The 22,317-nt window shown below is 44.9% G+C and overlaps 1 protein-coding gene across 4 annotated transcripts in view; it reads left to right on the top strand.

Annotated features, from left to right (window-relative positions):
- LOC108709433 (protein Shroom2) overlaps positions 1 to 22,317 on the top strand; it is a 56,520-nt gene that overhangs the window by 30,505 nt on the left and 3,698 nt on the right. The gene's annotated exons all lie outside the window — the stretch shown is intronic.

Here is a 22,317-nt window from a genome sequence, read left to right as displayed (position 1 = left end):
AACAACACGACCTGTTTCTAGCTTAACAGCTATTTCCGTCACATGTCGTGTTGTTAATAAAAGCATCTTGCAGCAGAATCCCTGTGCCTATTGGTATCATTACCCACCTATTGGATTGATTACTTTTATGAGGATCTCATCTAAATTAAGTGTGGTACATAGCAGAGCCAGGAGGTTTCATTCTTGTGAAATATCAAACATTTTCCCTGTTTATCAAAAGTTTCAAGTCTGCCGGGAATTTTTTTTTTGAGTACTCATATACCACATTTGTCCAAATCATTGCTCTCTGATGCAAATCCCATATTTGGTGAAAGGATATGGAGGATTACTTTCCATACTGGAATGACTAAGCCCCTGCAATGCCATTGTTAATCTGAAGTGGTGGTTATTGTGAATTGATTGTGTTGAATTTGGTCCACCCTTTGCTGCCATAACAGCCTCTTATTGGTATCTTCTCACTAGATGTTAAAACATTGTTGGGGATCAGGGAGTCTGCAATCAGTGTTACAAGTGCATGCCAGTCAGATTCATTAACTCCCATCTCAGGAATCTAATTCAGTATGGAAGTTTGCAAATGGGGGCATTATGTTGTGAAACAGGCAAAGGAACCTTTCCCAAACTATTGTCACAAAGTAAAGCTGCAAGGATTTATCAAAAGGTTATTGTATACTGTAGCCTTAATATTTGCTTTCAGGGGAATCCATGGTCCTTGCCCATCCCAGTCAGCATTAAACATTCAGGCAGGTAGTGTTTTCTTGGTATCTGCCAAACCCTGATCTGTCCACAGAGTGCCAGATGGTGACATTCAATTTATCACTCCAGAGAATACCTTTCAGAAACACAGCAACCTCTACTACACTTCAAGCAGTGCTGGGCGTTATTCATGCTGTAGCGAATAGTTTTTGTGCTGATGCTGTTTCCAAAGAACACAGCAGTGTGTGTTTCTCAGGGCATGCATGATTTAAAGTGGGTACAAATGGGGGGGCGGAGCCGCATGCCGAACCGGTAGGCAGCGCATCTGAGGAGCTCAGTCGTACAATACTCCTGAACAGCCCATATACTGACCCGCACGCTGACTACAAGTGGCAGGAACGGCTCTTTCGACTCCGCAGCATCCCAGGTATGAAGCGGAACGCCCAAAATGCCCAGCGGGTACGCTCGGAAACGGCTGCTAAACTAGAGCAGTACGCCCGAAGCGCCAAACAAGATGGCGTCCGCACTGTCTCCCCTGCCTCCCCGTCTCCGGAGAAGCAAGTCTCTAGGGGGCACAATAGTGCTGACAGCGCAGGCTCCCCTGTAATAAAGAAAACAACGCACAAACCTGCTCTAGGTAAATCCAAGCCACGGGACCATGTAGAGGCCGAGCTGGAGCAGGAGGAGCAGGCTAATGGCGCAACTCACAATGGCGCACACACCTCCCCCTCTAGGCAGTAGCAACCACGCAGCATGGTGGAAGGGGAGCAGAGCTGCACAGAGCCAACCATGCAGGATGTCTTAGCCGCCATATCCTCCTGTCAATCCTCACTGACGGCAGCCCTTACCACCAAAATAGAAGAAGTGAAGATTGAAATTTCACTACTTAAACATGATGTGCAGAATATTCGGGAAAGAACAAGTGCCGTGGAGGAGCGTGTGGGGGCCGTGGAGGATCGTACTGCTCCTTTGCCTAATGAGATTGCTCAGATGCATAAATTGCTGAAACAAGCCTCTGACCGAATGGAGGACATCGAAAATCGTCAGAGGCGCTCTAACATCAGAGTGGTTGGCCTGCCTGAAAAAGTGAGGGTCAGACTCCTGAACTCTTTGCTGAACAATGGCTGAAAGAGATGCTTGGAACTGAGATATTTTCACAGCAATTTGTGGCTGAGAGAGCCCATAGGGTACCTACAAGGGCCCTGCCTCCTGGAGCCCCTCCAAGACCTTTCCTCATAAAACTGCTGAACTACCGCGACAGGGACACGGCACTTAAAGCTGCGAGAGCCAAAGGTGATATTTACTACCAGGGTGCTCGAGTGTCCTTCTATCCAGATTATTCTGCTGCCCTGCAACGTCAGCGTAACACCTTTTTTGGAGTAAAGAGGCGCCTGCGAGACCTGGGGATTCCCTACAGCATGATTTTCCCGGCCAAGTTGCGGATTACAGATGGGGGCAAAGTGCTGCTTTTTGAGCAACCAAGCAATGTCCAGCATTGGTTGGACAACCATCCACGAGCCCAGCAACGAAGCCCCCCCGGGCCGCAAAGAAGTCCTCTGTGTCAGCCATGATGAAGCATAGGTCCATCTGGACCGAAGGGTGCCGTAAGTACATTGTTTCGGGGTACCCCAAAGTAATATAGAGTGTCTGGACCTATTTCATCCCGCTCTACTTGTGAGGCAATCCCCCTGCTAGTTTTCCTGTTCGGGGCAGGTGGGACCCCTCGGGGTAACGTCCGGGTCTCTTACATCCCTTTGTGTTCTGCCACAGTCGACTACTTTTCATGTGTTATCGTAATTTGAGGGTCAGTACCTTATCCATCAAGGAGCAACTCTCTGACTGTTGTTTTGATTGCTCTGTACATTTCACAAAGCCCTTTGGGTTCCAAAAAGGGAATTGACAGTACAGTTTCACGGAACTTGGTGAATACTGATGGACTAGTTACTGGTTACAGTTGTGAGCTCTCACTCTATAAAGTTTTTCTGGGAATGATGTATCTCCTATGCTGTTTGGGGAGGATACCGGGAGGGGGGAAAGGTTGGGGGTTTGGGGTTGTGTATGTTGTGTTTGTTTGTAATAACCTTTTTTTTTTCGCTAAAGTGGAACCAGCTGCAGTGTCATGCCAAACTGAAGGGTGAAGTGGGAGAAACTCCCAATCTCAAATGTATTTCTTTTCATATGAGTTGCAATGGCGGTACAATTTAAATTTACGCTTCTGTCCTGGAACGTTAGGGGTCTCAACGACAAGGTGAAGAGGTCAGTGATACTAGGCCAACTAAGGAAATTGGGGGTGGACCTTATCATGTTGCAGGAGACACACTTGGTGGGACAGAGGGTGAGGGCCCTAAAGCGACACTGGGTCTCCCACGTGTACCATGCAGAATACTCTACATACTCGAGAGGAGTGGCCATACTAGTGAGTAAGTCCCTCAGCTTCAAATTTGAACAGCTAATGACAGACATGATGGGGAAATATTTGATACTTAAAGCTCAAGTGAACGGCAGTACATATCTCTTTATTAATGTGTATCTTCCTCCCCCAGCTGATGTACAAACTCTTAATGAGATCCTTCAAAAAGTAGCGGCATTGGGCAGCTTTCCCACGATCTGGGCGGGGGATTTTAACATGGTCCCGGACCCCACCTTGGATAGACTCCGTCCCATAGTGGGTGGTGACTCCAAAGCTCTAGCGCATTGGTTAGATGCAACTGGCCTTACTGATGTATGGAGATTAAAAAACCCCGGAAGGCAGCAGTTTACTTGCTACACCACTTCTTCTTCAGCATTATCCAGAATTGATCTTATACTGGTTACTAGTGATTTGCTTAGGAAGGTGGATAAAATTAATTTTTCCACTCGGATGTGCTCCGACCATGCCCCTGTAGTTTTATCTTTAGAGGGACGTAACATAGTAACTGCATCACTATGGAGGCTTTCCCCTAAGTGGATTTGTAACCCTACCGTGGCGGAAAGGTACGCCCCATCCCTAGAACAACTATTGGCAGGTAAACCCAGAGACAGCTCAGGAAGCTATAGTATGGGACGCAGCCTCACACTAGAGGGGAATATGTATCACTAATCTCTGCCAAACGAAAAGAGACTGAGGCCGACATTGAGGGAGCCAGAGTGGAATTGACCACTCGGGAGCGAGAGCTAGTCACTTCTCCCACGGATGAGGCTAAACAAAAAATGGCAGCAGCACAAAGGCGTCTCGACCTGTTGCTGATTGATAAATTCTCCCAGAGTGAACTATATAAGAAAGCTGCGTGGTATGATAGGGGGGATAAAAACAGAAAGCTGTTGGCCCTTCTAGCTAAAGGGGAAGTCCCACATACAGTGATACACAGTATTACCGGTGTAGGAGGAGACCTACTAGTGGATAAACAGCAGTTGGTTGATAGGTTTAGGCAATACTTTCAAGATACATATGCTGCTCTTCCCCCGGTTCCCACAGAACACTTAGTAGCTTATCTGGCCTGAATTGATCTTCCTCGTCTCTCGGGTCCCATGAGGGATGATCTAGAAGGGGACATAACGACTGAAGAGATAGAGAGTGCCATCGTAGATATGCCTGCAGGACGCTACCCGGGTCCAGATGGCCTTCCTGCTGAGTGGTACAAGGCCCACGCTAAAATTCTTACTCCCAGGCTGGCCACATTGTTTAATAGTATTTTACACAGTAAGTCCCTTCCAGAGTCCTGCTATATGGCCCACATTGTTCTGATACCAAAAGTGGGGAAGCCACCAGAATTCTGTGCCTCATACCGTCCTACTGTATCACGCTGCTGAACTGTGATGCCAAGATTTTTGCTAAGGTCCTAGCTAATAGGGTTAAGCAAGTGATTGCGGAATTAGTGCATCCGGACCAAACTGGCTTCATGCCAAGCAAAGCTACAGATATTAATATTCAGAGACTGTATAACAACCTGGCTCTTGGTCACAGCAATAAGGGCAGCAGAATAGTGGTGTCTATTGACACAGCCAAAGCGTTTGACACAATCTCGTGGGCTTATTTATGGGAGGTCTTGACTAAATTTGGTTTTGGGCAGCGCTTTCTGGATTGGGTTCGGGCCCTGTACCTTAAACCCAAGGCTAAGGTTCTGGTGAATGGTTTGCTATCTGACGAGGTACAGTTGGGGAGGGGGACTCTCCCGTCTCTCCCCGTTACTGTTTGCCCTTGCTATAGAGCCCTTAGCGACATTGATTAGGGACTCCCCAGACATAGAGGGACTGAACATTGGCAGAATTGTGGAGAAACTATCATTATATGCTGATGACATGCTTCTATATTTGGCTAACCCCCACAGGGCCTTAACTAAGGCGTTGGAATGTATTGAGGAATTTGGGGAATTTTCTGGGTTGCGCATTAACCAGTCGAAGTCAGTTGTTTTTCCACTTGATCCTCTACCCCCTGGGACACCAGAGCGACTGGGTCAATTGAGGGTGGTACAATCCTTTAAATATCTGGGGATTGTGATACAGGCAGACTTTACAAAGTTTGAAGAGTATAATTTAACCCCAATTGTCAAAGCTCTTAGTACAAAAACGGAGGTCTGGCGGACGCTACCTCTCTCTCTCCCAGGGAGGGTTAACTTATTCAAAATGGTTTTCCTCCCCAAGTTTTTATATTTATTTCGCAATTCGCCCATAATCCCCCGGAACCAGTGGTTTAAGTATGTTGACTCCATTTTGTGTACCTTCCTCTGGGCGGGTGAGCACCCTCGGGTGAGCTTTAGAACCCTACAGGCACCCACATCTGGGGGAGGCCTTGCTTTGCCCAATCTTAGGTCATACTTTTTAGCGAGCCAACTTATCTATGCGCATTGGTGGGTTGTTCCACAGTCCGACAACCCTTCTACCATGCTTGAAGCTGTGAACATGGGCTCCTTAGAGGCTCTGGCTAAATTACTATATAGAGGAACCTCATTGCATTGTTCAATTACTGTGCCGATGGCCACCGTGGTGGGTGTGTTCCAGAGAGCATTAAAGCTGGTCCATAAGGCTAGACCTGTGTGGTCCTGTTGGACGCCTCTATGGGGGAACAGTAACCTCCCACACCTCAGGGATATACCGGAGGTGAGCTGTTGGGCTAGTCGGGGAGTCAAAACCTTGGCATATATCATTGAGCATGGGGATTTGAAACAATTCCAGAGCCTTCAACATACTTTCCAATTGCCACATTCCATGTTTTTCCGCTACCTCCAGCTCAGGCATGCCTTTCAAACCCAATTTCCTAGTAGACCCATTGAAATTGTGGAGACTACCCTAGAAGTCTATTTGAGGAAAGAGGGCATTAGGAAACCCACCACCTGGTTCTATGCCATACTGGAAAGGGCTGGTCCCGATCCTCTGGAAAGGGTAAGAAATAAATGGGCTAGGGATATTCCAGGTCTGGAGGAGGAGATGTGGACAGATGCGCTGAAACAGGTCCCAGTCATTACCATGCCGGTTAGGGACAGGTATATCCAAAATAAGTTTCTGAACAGAGTATACCTTACGCCCTACAGACTTGCAAAAATATATCCTACGGTTTCAGACCAATGCACCAAATGTAATCAGGAGGTGGGCACGGTTATGCATGTATTCTGGGACTGCCCGAGAATCCAGGGGTTCTGGGGTGGGGTCCTGCACCATACTTCTCTGGTCTTAGATGTCCCTAGTTTTAGAACCCCGTTGGTTTGTCTTTTGGGAATAATGGATAATTTGGGGCTGAAGCCTGCAGTCAAGCTTTGCTACCTCCAACTTTTATACTATGCAAAAAAATCTATCCTTTTGCATTGGAAATCGACTGAACCCCCAACCATCACCTTCTGGAAAAGTCAGGTTAACAACGTCCTTCCTTACCAAAAATTGGTTTATATCACAAGAGGGTGCCCCAAGAAATTCGAGGGCGTCTGGGGAGCTTGGTTGGAATATGAAGCCGCTCATTAAGATTGGGTTCTAGGTGCGATGGTATTTTGTCTGCTGGTTCCACGTCTATTATGTATGATTTGTCTTTTGGTTTTTTGTTTTGTATGTCTATGTGTTTGTGCTGTGTTGTTCAAAACTGCAAAAATAAAAACTTTTTTTTAAAAAAAAAAAAGTGGGTACAAATGTGTGATTTGTCATTTTTTTCTGTTTTCTATAATATATGGATACACGAATCCAGGATTCAGTTCGGGATTCAGCCTTTTTCAGCAGTGTTTGGTGTCGGACGAATCCTTGTGCCCGGCCGAACCTAATCCGAATTTACATATGCAAATTAGGGCGGGGAGGAAACTTTTTGTCACAAAACAAGGAAGTAAAAAATGTTTTCCCCTTCCCACCCCTAATTAGCATTTGGTTCAGTATTTGGTCAAATCTTTTTCGAACGATTGGATAAATATTGGATTCGGTGCATTCTTACTATAATACAAACTTTGAAATACAAACATAAATCTATTCCTAACACAAGCTCTGCAGATAAAAGAAAATACCAATTGCAAATGATCTTGCATTTTAAAACTGGCATAGATTAATTATAAAAGTGTGCTTTTAAAGTTCAGTACACTGAAAGATCTGCTCACTTGGCAAGGTGCCAAACAAGTAGATCTTTCCTGGATATGCCAACCTTGAGGTGGGTGATATTAGGTTGATCCCTTTGATGGATATTTAGGCCTTCAAAGTAAGGACTGCAGATTTTCAAACCTGTCCTCTTGACATGTGCCCATTTTTATTTTTCACCCAGATATTGGTTGGGTTCATGGCTCCATGCACAGGCCTACAGTGGTGCTTGAACATTTGTGAACCCTTTAAACTTGTCTATATCTTTATATGAATGTGACCTAAGACATCACTTGATTTTCAAACAAGTCCTAAAAGTACATAAAGAAATCCTAGTTAAACAAATGATACAAAATATTTTATATTTGGTCATTTATTTATTTTTTTAAAGGCCTGTGCATGGGACCATGAACCCAACCAATATCTGGGTGAAGCACTACTGCACATGGCAGCTTTTATCAACCTGTGTATGGCCACATTTAGTGACTGTGGATGGGCTTATGTGCACATTTGTGTCCTTGAGACAAGGGTAACTTTGTTTACAAAAGAATGCCCTCTGCTTATTAACAAGCTACACTTCCTATTTTTGTATAAGCATAAATGTGTCCTATTTTCAAGAAGAATCAAAATATTACATAGGGATGATATTGATGTAATTGGTGCTCATTTAATACAGATTGCTAGACTATGTAAATATGCATTATTGTGCTGTGGAATGATCAATTTTGCAGATAGAAATAGGTTATTTTGCTGTTGTGAAGTTTGGGGGATCACAGCGGGGTTTTCCACCAGACATGCAGGCCACTCCAGATTGAAGGTAAAACAGTCATGTTTATTTTTTCTCAATTCAGGTTTAGGCTTTCAGCAGCAAACAGTTGCACAGAAAACAAAACAGCTTCACTTCAGCAGTATTTAAGTCCAAACATAAGACTAGCTTACTTGCCAAACATATAACATCCAGTCTTTAGGGAATGAACTCTCCAGTCTTTTTAGAGAGACAGCATTTTCTGTTCAACCCAGCAGTGAGTTACCACTTGTGAAAAACTTCCACACCTGCTGCTCACCTCCATTAAACACCCCTTGGATGTCCAGCCCACCTCTGGCTGGTTAACCCCATGGTGTCTCTTAAAGAGGTAGTTTTAAAACCTAAAGAATGGGGATATATACCGGTCATCTACAATATATCCCCCCCAGCTTCTACATATCCCCCCCCCCCTCTGAATCAACCCAGGGGAGGTGGAGGCACCAGAAAAGCCCAAACAATGGACTCGGGAATAGCATCAGCATTCAGGTGCTGTTTTCCGGGTCTGTGCTCTACCCTAAACTTAAACTCCTAGAGTGCCAGGAACCACCGTGTTACTCTGGCATTTTTTTTGCTTCATCCATGTGAGTGGGGCATGATCAGAAACCAGCCTGAACCTTCTACCTAAAAGGTAATAACGGAGCAAGTCCAAGGCCCACTTGATGGCCAGGCATTCTCGCTCAACTATTGCATAGTTTTTCTCTGCTGTAGTCAGCTTTCTACTGAGGAACACCACGGGATGCTCTTCTCCATTAATGACCTGTGATAATACAGCTCCTAGACCTACATCTGAAGCATCGGTGAGCCTCTGGAATGCTGTAAGACTTGAGACACACCTTTACTCCCAGCTCTGTAATTACGTCATGCTCTATGACATTAGTGATCCCAGGCAAATCAGAAAAAATATCTTTGTTTCTCTGCAGAAACTCACTGACTTGCTGGGTCTGAACTTTTGACAATGCTGTTGCCACACTGACACTGTCAGCACCAACCTGAGACTCAAGTTTCCCACTAGCCAGTGCCGAAACTGGTTCTCTATCCCTCCAAGGCTTTAACAAATTTGTGATATATTTGGTAGGGCTTTCTCTTACCAGGTTGGTGAACCTTATAGTTCACCTCACCCACTTTTTCTACAATTTCAAATGGCCCTGCCATCAGGCCAAGAATTTGCTCTCTACAGTGGGGATCAACACTGCTACTCCCACCTGGAATTGTCTCACCTTAGTGGACCGATTGTATACCCGGCGCTGAGCTTCTTGGGCCCTTTGCATGTGTTCCTTAACCAGTGGCATCACTCCTGCAATTCTTTCCCTCATTTGAGAGACATATTCCAAAACACTTTTGTGGGGAGTAGCTTCACTCTCCCAAGCCTCCTTTACAATATCAAGCAGTCCCCGGGGCCTGCGCCCGTACACCAACTCAAAGGGGTAGAAACCTGTGGTCGCCTGAGGCACCTCTCGAATTGCGAATAAAAGAGCAGGTAATAAACAATCCCAATCCTTACCATCTTTTTGTACCACCCGCTTAAGCATGGTTTTTAAGGTCTTATTAAAACGTTCAACCAAGCCATCTGTCTGAGGATGGTAGACAGACGTATGTAACTGCTTTATCTGGAACAAGTTACACACACCAGCCATAACCTTTGACATAAATGGGGTACCCTGGTCAGTGAGTATCTCCTTGGGGAAGCCTGTCCTTCAAAACATTAGGAACAGCTCACGGGCAATGGCTTTAGATGTGGCATTCCTTAAGGGAATAGCTTCCGGGTATCAGGTGGCATAATCAAGGTTTACCAAGATATACTGATGCCCTCGGGCAGATTTTACCAGGGGGCCTACCAAGTCCATGGCTATACGTTCAAATGGTACTTCAATAATGGGTAAGGGCACCAAGGGGCTACGAAAATGAGAAGCCGGGGATGTTAACTGGCAGGTGGGACAGGACGCACAGTAGGTTTTACTTCGGACTTTAAACCTGGCCAGTAAAACCGGTCTGTGATTCTTGCTTCGGTCTTCTCTACCCCCAAGTGTCCACCCAGGGCATCATTATGCGCCAGGTCAAGTACCATTCGTCTTTATGGCCGGGGAACTAACAGTTGTTTAACAACCTCCTCACGGACCTTGGTGACTCTATAAAGCAGATCACTATTTACAGCAAAGTGCGGCCATCTGTTATCTGCACCTGGTTCTTGGGGAACACCATTTATCACCACCTGTTCTCTAGCATTAACTAAGGTGGGATCCTGCATCTGGGCAGTGCTAAAGGCTCCCCTTGACACATCCAGATCAGGAGATACGGGATTTGATGAATCATTCTCATCATCCTCCCCGAGCATTACCTGTAATGAAGAGAAATCCCCCCCTCAGAGGACAGCCCGGTCTTCTGACCGAGATCCTCCATAACCTTATTACTCTTCTCCAGAGTTTGGGGCAGTGACACATCATCATTTTGAAAATCATACATCACATCATTTTCAACATCACTGGGTATATCAATTATTACATCCCTTGGGTTTTGGGGGGACCCAATCCCACCCTCAAATCAGTGGTTTCCTTCCCCATACTTTACCACAAGTCCCAGAACTTTGGAAAGTCACATCCCAAAATAGCATGATGCAACAGTTTACTCACCACCCCAACTTCATGCACAATGGATTCACCAGCAATAGTGATGGTCACTGGGACTAGCGGGTAGGACCGGATATCCCAATGGATACAAATTACCCGGAGTGATTTGGCTGCTGGTTTGAATTCTCCAATTACACTGTCTAGTACCAGGGTTACCATACTCCCCGAATCTAGGAGAGCCTTGACAGGAATCTGATTGATGTAAACATCACACTCAAATTGCCCCTCAAACAAGTCAGGGCATGCAGTGTAAACTTTCTGTGCATAACAGGAAAGCTGGGTGAGAGCCCCACACTGCATGGTCTCGTCTTTCCATGGGCACTGTGCTCTAGTGTCCCCCCAGGCCTGACACTTCCAACACTGCACGTTCCCCCCCCCTTTCCAGGTTGAAGTGGTATCTGCGGGTGCCCCTTGTTGGGCCGGTTATGGCACTTCTCCACTTTCTTTCACACTAAGCCTAGGACTCTGCGGGGAACTTTTCCTGGCCGGTGTAGATTTCTCCGGACGTGGAATGGTGAACGGTCGCTGATGGGTGGGAGCTAGTAGTTCCTCGGTAGCCGTGTACCTCTCAACCATCTTGACCAGCTGATCCACTGTTTTGGGGTCCCCATGACTCACCCAATGCTGTAGGTCAACAGGGAGGGACCAAAGGTACCGATCTGTCACAACTCGCTCCACAATTTGGGGTCCATTCAGATCCTCGGGTTGCAGCCACTTGGTAGCCAAATGGATAAGGTCATGCATCTGTGACCTAGGCGGTAGGTTGGTTTGATATTTCCATCTGTGTACCCTTTGTGCTCTGACTGCAGTGGTTACCCCTGGGCGTGCTAGGATCTCTGCCTTTAGCCGATCATAATTCATGGCGTCATCTGGGTTAAGATCATAATATGCCTTCTGTGGATCGCCACACAGAAATGGAGCTATTAGGCCAGCCCATTTATCTCTGGGCCACCCTTCTCGCTCTGCAGTCCTTTCAAACGTGGTGACAAAGGCGTCCACATCATCCGTGGGACTTTTGAAGAAAATGACTTGCGCGGGTGGTTACCTGGTTCCCCTGAGCCACGGCAATGGACTCCCATCCTGGAGCACACTGCTGTACAGCCTCAGCCAATGCCTTGGCTTGGGCAATTGTAGCCTCTTGTAATAAGGTTGCTTGTAAAGTTACAGACTCTTGCAGAGCAAACAACTGAGCATCTGTGGAGTGCTGTTGAGTCATAGCATAGCAGACAGCTGAGCCTCCAGACTCTTTTGCTGAGCAGTCAGAGTATTTTGCTGAGCCTCTGTAGACTGCTGCTGCACGACCATGCTCTGCTGAAGCTGAACTGTAGCCCGAGCAAGTTGCTGCAACAGTTCCTCCATCTTAGCAAAAAATGGATTACTGGCTCTTTAAATGTCAGTTTTCAGAGAGAGAAAAAAAAATTGTCTTTACCCTTCGGTAGTGACTGCCCGCATCCGAGCACCAGTTGTGAAGTTTGGGGGATCACAGCGGGGTTTTCCACCAGACATGCAGGCCACTCCAGATTGAAGGTAAAACAGTCTGTTTATTTTTTCTCAATTCAGGTTTAGGCTTTCAGCAGCAAACAGTTGCACAGAAAACAAAACAGTTTCAATTCAGCAGTATATCCAAACATAAGAATAAAAGAAAATTCCTATCATACTTACATATTTTCTTTTCCTGCCCATCCTCCCTGTCAACATGAAAATTCACTAATGGGTTAATCTCCTGCTACTCCCAGCCTGGACAGGAGATAGTTAATTTTAAGAACCCATAAAGCCCACCCCCTCCTGGCTCACATCAGTCTGTTTATAAAGCCACCATAGGGAGGGCATGTTGACGGGGAGGATGGCCAGGAAAAGAAAATTCCGGTAAGTATGATATGAATTTTCTTTTTTCCTGGCCATCCCCCGTCAACATGAAAATTCACTAATGGGTCATACCCAAGCAATTAAACCACAAGGGAGGGAAAATAATTATACTTCAATCTATATGGCCCAACAGGCTAAAAAATAAGAACTAACTGTCCAAACAGGACCTGAGATGAAGACATAACCTCGAATCTGTAGAGTCTAAAAAGAAACGTAGTAGGTGTAACTGCAGATAATTTTGCAAGACACTCCTGCCTCTGATGCCCTCCTATTTACAAGCCCTTGATATGGTCTTGACTATCCAGGAAGAGTAGACATGGAGGCAAGTTCCCCTTTTTTCCTTCCTGCTCGCACAGCAAACGGTATTCTAGACTTTCTGAAGTCTTCTCTTCTTCTGAATAAATCTCAAAACATTGTAAGACTATATCTATATTTGAATCCTCGTCCCGAGAGGATGCTGGAGGCTCCAAGGACAGCAATACAATTTGTTAATTAATGTGGAACTTAGAAAAAACTTAAGGCAGGATACTGATTACAGTCTGAGAAATACTTTCTCCTCATGGAACATCCTGTAAGGAGCATCTATCGAAGGGCCTGGCCCTCAAAGGGCTGACGTCAAAAGTTTGACTTCACAGCTAACTAGGTGTAAGCAACGACAAAGAACTTGATCTAAATGCTCAGTCGTGCAGTGGAGAGGGATCTCTGATCAAGAGGAAGACCCATGGTTGGACAAATAGACCAGTTCAACGGTGGACGTATTTTGAGTTTTGATTGGAAAAACGTATCTACTAATGGATCTCTCGACCACCTCTTCTCCAAATCGCCAACAATGCAAAGACTTGGTCTTTTAGAGTGCTGAGACTCAGACCCTTTTGTAGCCCTGTGTTAAGAAACTTCAGGATATCCACCGCAGATGGTGTTATGGATTGAGATGCATCTCAACAGCCCAGTAAGAGAATATCTGCCATGCTTTATAATATTTAAAATTTGTATTGAATTTACTGGAATTGATAAGGGTTTGACCTGATCAGAACATTCATACTCCTATTCATATTCTTAGGATCCTCCTTTTAACTTCCACACCATCAGTTGGTGATTGGGTTTGGATGCTTTCAACTGCCCTGGAGAAGGAGAACTCTGGTTTGTGGACGTAGTAACAAACACAGTTGACAGTCTTCTCAGGAGTAGATACCAAGGTCTTCTGGGCCAAGCGGAAGAATGGTCATCATGTCCTTCCTTGACAATAAGACCCTTTGCAGGACTCTAAATATTATCCGTACTGGAGGAAAGATGTAAGCAAACAGACCCTCCCAACTCTGGGAGAAGGCATCCACTGCCACAGTCCCACACAAGGGACTCTAAAGAGGAAGATCTGAAGCTTGGAGTTCAGATCTATCGCCATCATATTCAGCTCCGGACAGTAGATGCTGGCTGAGATAATCTGCCTCAAGATATTGCACTCCTGAAATGTACAGAGCAGTTAAATCTTGAAGGTCGGTCTAAACCCATTCCATGATTGGGAAAGACTCTTTGAGCAAGAACTTGCTCCTTGTTCCCCTTGATTTCTAAAATAAGCTGCAGCCACTGCATTGTCTGATCTTCACTGCAGACCACAGGAGAACCACACTGAGCTCCAGGATATTGGTCAGTATCTAGGAAAAAGGTCTTCTACCTGCCCCTGAGGCATCTGTGAACACCTCTATCCAAGCTGGTTTCCCGAGGGGAAACTCCTTGCAGGGATTGCTGGGTATTTTCCACCAGGCTAGATGTCTCTTGCACTCTTGTGTTGATCTGAATTGCCAGTTTCAAACTATAGGATCATACTGCCTCAGAAAATAACTGAATAAACCTCATCCTCTATTTGGTCCATTTCACCAAGTTTATAGTTGAAATCAGAAGGCCCAGAATGATCACGAATTACTTCGCAGATATGAATGACCTCTCCCAAAATTGCATTACCTGAAGGACAGCTGTCAATTTGAGCTCCAAGGTATGCCATTTTCTGGCATGGTATCATCTGACTTTTGCTACCCTTATGATCCAGCCAAACTTCTCTAAAACATCCTTTTTATGAGATGGATGGTGATGTGGCTGGATCACACACCCCTAAAGTAAATCATCCAGGTAATGGTAGATCTCTATGTGCCCTTTAGCTTGGCTATTATCACAACAAGAACTAAGGTAAAAGTTCTGGGAGAAGTAGCAAGGTCAATGCGAAGACAGCAAAATTGGTAATGTTGGTCTTAGAGACAAAATTGTATAAATCTGTGATGTTCTAAAGCAATGGACACATGCAAATAAACATCTTTAATCTAAAGAGGCTAGCCAATCCTTTGGACAAACTACAAACTTTATAGTAGCAAGGGTCTCAGTTAAAGTTTGGCTCTTTGGGAATGTGTCATTCCTCAAGGTCTAATATGGGACTTAAGTCTCCAGTAGCAAATAGCAGAGAATTGAAAACTCTTCCTTCTTCCTGAGATGGAACCACTGAAATTGCTCTATTAACAACAGCCCTGGAAACACTGGCAAGAAATGTCCTTTTCCCCTACGTCTTGAGGAATTGCAGTAGAAACAAATAATTGAAAGATACATAAGTTTTCACCCCTGAATCTTGAACTTTTCTAGCCGAGACTTCCTGAAAGGTGAGCAACCTGGGGTAGGCTGGACGGAGTGACTGTATATGAGCTTTTGAGGAAGGTTTGGGAGATCTTGGGACTCCAACTCTGGACCTGAAAGAACCTTGTCCTGATCGCCAAGATGAAAATCTAAATTATTCTCCGGATTGGAAATTTTTGGAGTCCTGCCTTCTTCTGGAGAAGTCCAAACTTTCTCGCTGCGAGTGTGGAGCTCCCCATTCGTCCAGGCTATTCACGTGACCTCCAGTCCCACATCCTGGCATTGGATTCCTTCAACTCTCTCACTACAAAGACTTGATTCACGGACACATTCTGGATACGTTTAAAATTCTTCACATCCTTTATTTATTCATATTTAAAAGGTTGTCAGCATTGGCACAGTGCATATAACACACCACTGACGCGTTTCGTGCCCTTACTAGCAGGCACTTCCTCAGAGTATATCATTTCAATCACAACACGCAACTTTATAGACACCCCACACCTTAACAAAAAAATCTTAAAGGGATATTTAAAGGGGAGTATGTTCAACTATACATATCTTCTGTATCTCAGCATGTCACCTTTTGCTTTGTTTATTTTCATATTTAAAAACAATTATTTAAAAAGCAGTGGTTATAATAATAAGTACATTCACAGTTTTTATCTAGAGGGATAGTTCTTTTATACACTCATCATAGTATCTACATAATACATATCCTTTAGTGTATATATTCTCTAAATATCTCCTTAAATCTTTTCATATCTCTATATTTTTAGTTTTACTTATTTTGCTCCAATTAGTGCATCCATCTCTATACCTCTACTTGTCTAGATAATACTTTATATCCCAATCTTTATTCAGACCTATTGGTCTCTCCGTTTCCAGGGTGAACATCCACCACACCTCTCTTTTATTTATCAATTTCTCCATATCTCCTTTCCTTTTTCCTAGACTGACTTGTTCTATACCCTGAAATGATATATATTTCATATTCCCATTATGTACATTTATTAAATGGTCTGCTATTGCTGATGAAATATCTTTCCTTCCTACACATGCCAGGTGTTCTAGAATCCTATCTTTCATTCTACGCATCGTTCTCCCCACATATTGACATCCACATTTGCAGGTAGCTAGGTAGATTACATTGTTAGTTCGACAGTTCACGTAGGTTCTACATTCATATTCTTTGCCTGTTGCTGTACTTTTAAAAAAAATTTTCTTCTTCTGGAGAAGACCTACAAACATTCCTGGAATTGTCATGGAATTGTCATGGAACTGTCTTGCTTGGGAAAGCAAAGTACTCTTCCCCCTGAAGACTTGGAGACCATGTCACCTAAGGCTTTCCCAAATAATCCTTTCCCTTGAAAAGGCATCTTGCAAAGAAATTCCTGGAGCCAGTATCTACAAACCATGTTTTAACCAAAAGGGCTCTGCGCTGCAACTTCAATGACAAAGAGCAAGCTGACAGCTGGACAAGCTCTAGAGAGGCTTATTCTGAAGTCATCCAGACCTTTTAAGTTTTATAAAATATATATTTTTTTAATTATTTATTATTATTATTATTTTATTTTTTCTGGGAACGTAATCCTCAACGACTTGTTCCAGATTCTTTGTCCACATAGAACGGGCCTTTGTAACTGCCACAGAGCTACAGTAAGCTATAGGCCATCCAGAAGACATAACATTTCTTTAATTCCTGCGATGTTTCAGTGCTGAAATGTCATCTATTGGCAAAGCCGCCTTCTCAGTTAATCTCCATTAGACTGTGGGTGGTAAGCAGAAGAAAATTGAAGAAAAATGTTAAGAGCCTTGCAAAGAGATCTCCAGAACTTGGAAACAAACTGGGAACCCCGGTCGGACACAATCTCGGCAGGAAAACCATGAAGACAAAAAATGTGTTTAATAAAAAGTTCAGAGAGTTCAGGGACGGAAGGCAGTTTCCGAAGCGGCGTGAAGTGAGCCATTTTGCTGAATCTGTCGATTACCACCCAGATGACAGTGTGGCCAGAAGAAACAGGGAGATCAACAATGAAATCCATTGCCAGGTGAGTCCAAGGTCGAGATGGAATGGGAAGCGGCAAGAGTAAACCCTTGGGGGGGAATGTCCGGACTTGGAAACAGCACAAATGGAACAAGAAGAGACAAAGTCTTTAACATCTTTCCTTAGGGTCGGCCACCAAAGCAAACGAGACAAGAGCTCGGTTGTCTTCTTAATCCCGAGATGACCAGCCTGTTTGGAACTGTGAGATTGGGATAAAATGGCATGACGGAATTCCGGAGGAACAAAAGCAACACCAAGAGGAGTCTCTACAGGAGCCGAAGACTGAGCAGAAAGTAACTGAGAGGCACAGGAGGGAAACAAGGCGGCAATAATCTTGGTAGAAGGCACAATGGGTTCAGGATCTTCAGGGCAGGAATCTTCAGGAACAAAGCTTCTGGACAGAGCATCAGCCTTCCTGTTTCTGGAGCCAGGATGAAAGGTGATAACAAAATTAAAGCGAGAAAAGAAAAGTGCCCACCTGGCTTGCCGGGGATTGAGGCGCTTGAGGGATTGAATAAATTCAAGATTTTTGTGGTCAGTAAAGATGGTCACAGGAACTGAAGAACCTTCAAGTAAATGTCTCCATTCTTCCAGGGCCAACTTAACGGCAAGTAGCTTGCGATTCCCAACATCGTAATTTTGCTCTGGGGAAGAAAATTTTTTTAGAGAAAAAAGCACAAGGATGAAGTTTACCATCAGAAGAAGATCTTTGAGACAGAACTGCTCCAGCTCCAACATCAGAGGCATCAACTTCCATGAAGAAGGGTAGTAGAGGTTCAGGGTGTCTAAGAATTGGAGCAGAAGAAAAGGCTTCTTTGAGGGTCTTGAAGGCTTCGAGAGCTAGAGGGGAACCAGTGTTGAGGTTTACTCCCTTTACGGATCAAGGCAAGAATTGGAAAGATTTTGGAAGAAAAGTCTTTGATAAACTGTCTATAATAATTGGCGAAGCCAATAAACCTCTGAACTGCCTTGACGCTGGTAGGAAGGGGCCAATCCAAGATTGCAGAGACTTTGGCGGGATCCATCTTGAAGCCTTGTGGAGAAATGATGTAGCCAAGAAAAGGAATGGAAGAAGCTTCGAAGATGCATTTCTCCAATTTGGCGAAGAGATTGTTTTTCCTCAACCTGGAAAGAACTTCTCGCACTTGGCAACGATGATCCAGAAGATTCTTAGAAAAAATAAGAATGTCGTCTAAATACACGACCACACACTGTCCCAAAAGATCACGAAAAATGTCATTGACTAATTCTTGGAAGACCGCAGGAGCGTTGCAGAGACCAAATGGCATGACGAGGTACTCGTAATGTCCATCGCGAGTATTGAAAGCGGTCTTCCATTCATCTCCCTCACGGATCCGAATGAGATTGTAGGCCCCACGTAGATCCAGCTTAGTAAAGAAATTAGCACCCTTAAGCCGATCAAAAAGTTCGGAGATGAGAGGAAGAGGATATCTGTTCTTTATGGTGATCTTATTTAACCCCCTGTAGTCAATGCAGGGCCGCAAACTACCGTCTTTCTTTTCGACAAAGAAGAACCCTGCCCCAGCAGGGGAGGTAGAAGGACGAATGAAACCTCTTTGAAGATTCTCCTGGATATATGACTTCATAGCAGAAGTTTCGGAGGGAGAAAGCGGGTAAGTGCGGCATCGGGGGGGCATTGAGCCGGGTAAGAGTTCAATAGGACAATCATAGGGACGATAAGGTGGGAGAATCTCAGCGGATTTCTTATCAAAGACATCGGAAAAGGCTTGATACACAGGAGGAAGAGAAGAATTTGAAGATACTGAAGAAACTTTAACAACAGGAACAGCAGGCAAACAATTATGTAGACAAAATGAGCTCCAACGGGACACTTGTGTGGTGGACCAGTCAATGACTGGATTATGAACATACAGCCACGGCAATCCCAGGACAACAGGAGTGGAAGGGCAATCGATAAGAAGAAAAGACAGTCTTTCCAAATGCATAGTGCCCACCTTGAAAGAAAGTTCCTGAGTAGACTGCGAGATGATGGCAGAAGAAAGAGGACGATCATCGATCGCCAGGACTCGAAGAGGGGTTGCCAAGGGTTGGAGCGGAATAGCATGTTTACCGGCAAAGGCTCGATCCATGAAGTTGCCCGCAGCGCCAGAATCGAGGAAGGCTTGAGAAAGGATCTTCTTGGAGCCGAACTGGATTTGTATAGGAAGGAGAAAACGTTGAGCAGAGGAATGGGGAGAATGAAAAATTCCACCCAGGTAAGTCTCCCCAATCTTACCTAGGTTCAGGAGTTTCCCGGCTTCACTGGGCATTCATGGGCGAAGTGGGCTTTTCCCCCACAGTAGAGACATAACCCAGCAGCCCTTCTCCAGAGCTTCCCCTGTTCGGAAAGACGTGCCCGTCCAATCTGCATTGGTTCTTCAGGAGGTAAAGAAGAAGTAGCAGATGCCGCAGGAGGCGGAGAAAGAAGGTTGGAAGCCGGACTGGAGAGTAAGGGTCTTTGGAAGCGTGGAGCCAGGGTGGGTTGGAACCTGGAAAACTTCCTAGCGCGTTCCCTGTCAAGTTCGACTTGGAACTCCCTTTGTCTGGTGTCAACTTTCACAGCCAACGCAACAAGATCTTCCCAGCGAGAAGGAATTTCCCGTGATACAAGATCATTCTTGATGCGCATTGCCAGGCCGTTGTAGAAGGCAGCATGGTAACCATCATTATTCCAAGAAGTTTCAGCCACAAGAGTGCGGAATTCGATGGCGTATTCCGGAACAGAACGAGTCCCTTGCTGCAGCTGAAATAAACGAGCCGAGGCAGAGGTAGCCCGACCAGGAGCATCGAACACCGTGCGAAGGTCATGGATGAAGGCCTTGGCATCGTCAATAACCGGATCCTCCTTCTCCCAGAAAGGAGAAGCCCACTCCAGAGCTTTCCCTTGCAGGCGGGTGATGATATAGCCCACCTTCGCTCGCTCCGAGACAAACTGACCTGGAAGCAGGGTGAATTGGATCTCACACTGGTTGATGAAACCACGGCATGATTCCGGATCACCGCTGTACAGAGGAGGTGCAGGGATGCGAGGCTCGGAAACCTGGAGCGGAGTAGCAGGGACAGGCAGAGGAACTGGAACCACTGGAGACAAGGCAGACAATTTCTCCAGGATTGCTTCTAGTGCCTGGCCGAAGTGGGTTTGTTGGGCTTCGTAGGTCTGCATGCGAGAAGCCAATCCACAAACAGCTCTGCCGACATCAGTAGGAACTTGAGGCTCCTCAGAAGGGTCCATGGCCCAATTATACTGTCAGGGCCCGAAGGCTCTGTTGTAGTGTGGACCAAGGAGGAGACAAAACAACACCAAGTTCGCAGTACAAGAGGGTTTATCAGAAGAATGGTCAAAAGCAGGCAAATTGGTCGGTACAGGCAGCAAAGAATCAGAATCGTTAAACAGGCAATAAGTCAATACACGGAGAATCCAAATAGCAAGAAATCGCACCCAGGAACTATACAAGATAGACCTATAATTGGGCAATGACAGGATGGGCAAATAGATTTAAATAGTCCATAGTTTTGCGCCAAAACTTGACGCGCTGACATCATGACGCTGACGCCGGCGTCCTCACGTTGGTGTCCTGACGCCGACGCACATTCCGTCGCCGGCGACCAATCCTGGGGCGACACGTTTCTGATGCAGTCCCACTGCGACCAGGAAGAACCGCATGGTGGAGCAGGAGGTCGCCATCTTGGATGTCCCGTGGGGTAAGTTCCTCCATTTCCATTACACCATGTCACTGAGCTTAGCTGCTGGCCCTATATTAAAGGAAATTTCCTAGATAGAGAAAACCTTGATAGGCACAGAGAGATTTTAAGCATAAGCACTGTCTCTTTAAGAGTTTGGGATACTGCTCTCTTAATTAAAGACTCCTGATCTGGCAATGAGTTGGAAGGAATGGCTGCATAATGTGAAACAATTCACCTTTTTAAAAAGATATTCAATGAAAATGTATTACAAATTCTATGCCCTTATTGCAGACTTGTTAAATGCTTCTGAATGCATAATAAGCATAACACTCTGGAGGTTCTTATTTTTTGGAAGTGCAAAGCATGGTCAGGGGCGATCCTGGCCCCTCTGCCGCCTGAAGCAGCAGCAGTTGCTGCTGCCCCCCCTCCCCCTGAAATTCACTCTTAAAAGACTATCCATGGCACTTATTTGGAACTGAATAACTCCTTTTTTATGCACATCCGCATTAAACGTGCAAGACTTACCTTGCTTGCAGCATTTCTGTGTGCCATTGGATGTCTTTCATACTATGTGAATTGAGTTTGCTTAACCTCTACCAATGAGTGCCAGACTTATCTACCTGGGAGATGGCACGGGTGTGTGAGTAGTTTATGTCAACTTTATAACGTAATGCAACTGAAAAGCTATGTCTAAAACTATCATAAACATGCCCATCAAGTATACCATCTATTGTGGTAATAATGCTCTGCCCTTCTTGTTTGGTACAAAGGTCCAGTGTCCCTTGAATTAAATTTAGATTTGTCTTTAGCATATCACACATGCAGGTTACATAGTTACATTTGGTAGAAAAAAGACCAAAGTTCAACTCCTCCAAATGAAACCCACCATCCATACATACACTCGCACTGATCCCTTCATACACATAACTATATATACTCATATCTATACTAACTATAGATTTTAGTATCACAATAGCCTTGGATATTATGGTTGTCCAAGAAATCATCCAAGCCGCTCTTAAAGGCATTAACAGAATCAGCCATCGCAACAACATCCAGCAGGACATTCCACAGCCTCATTGCCCTCACTGTGAAGAACCACCTGCACTGCTTTAAATAAAAGTTATTTTCCTCTAGTCTCCTCTAAGGGGTGGCCTCTGGTGTGGTGAACCTCTTTATGGATAAAAAGGTCCTCCGTTATTCTTCCATCCCTCTAACCAGTTTAGTTGCATGTCTCTGCATTTTCTCCAGCTCATTTATTTTGCTTAAGGACTGGAGTCCAAAATTGCACTGCAAACTCCAGATGAGGCCTTACCAGGGACCTATAAAGAGGCAAAATTATGTTTTCAGGAACATCCCAACACACTTACATTTAGTGTATAACTTGCATTTATATTATTTTTGCCAAAGTGCATAACTTTGCATTTATCAAAACTGAA

This window comes from Xenopus laevis, chromosome 2S, assembly GCF_017654675.1.
Source record: "Xenopus laevis strain J_2021 chromosome 2S, Xenopus_laevis_v10.1, whole genome shotgun sequence".
Taxonomy (NCBI): domain Eukaryota; kingdom Metazoa; phylum Chordata; class Amphibia; order Anura; family Pipidae; genus Xenopus; species Xenopus laevis.
The sequence above is the reverse complement of the archived record's forward strand: the minus strand, read 5'-3'. Positions and strand labels throughout refer to the sequence as shown.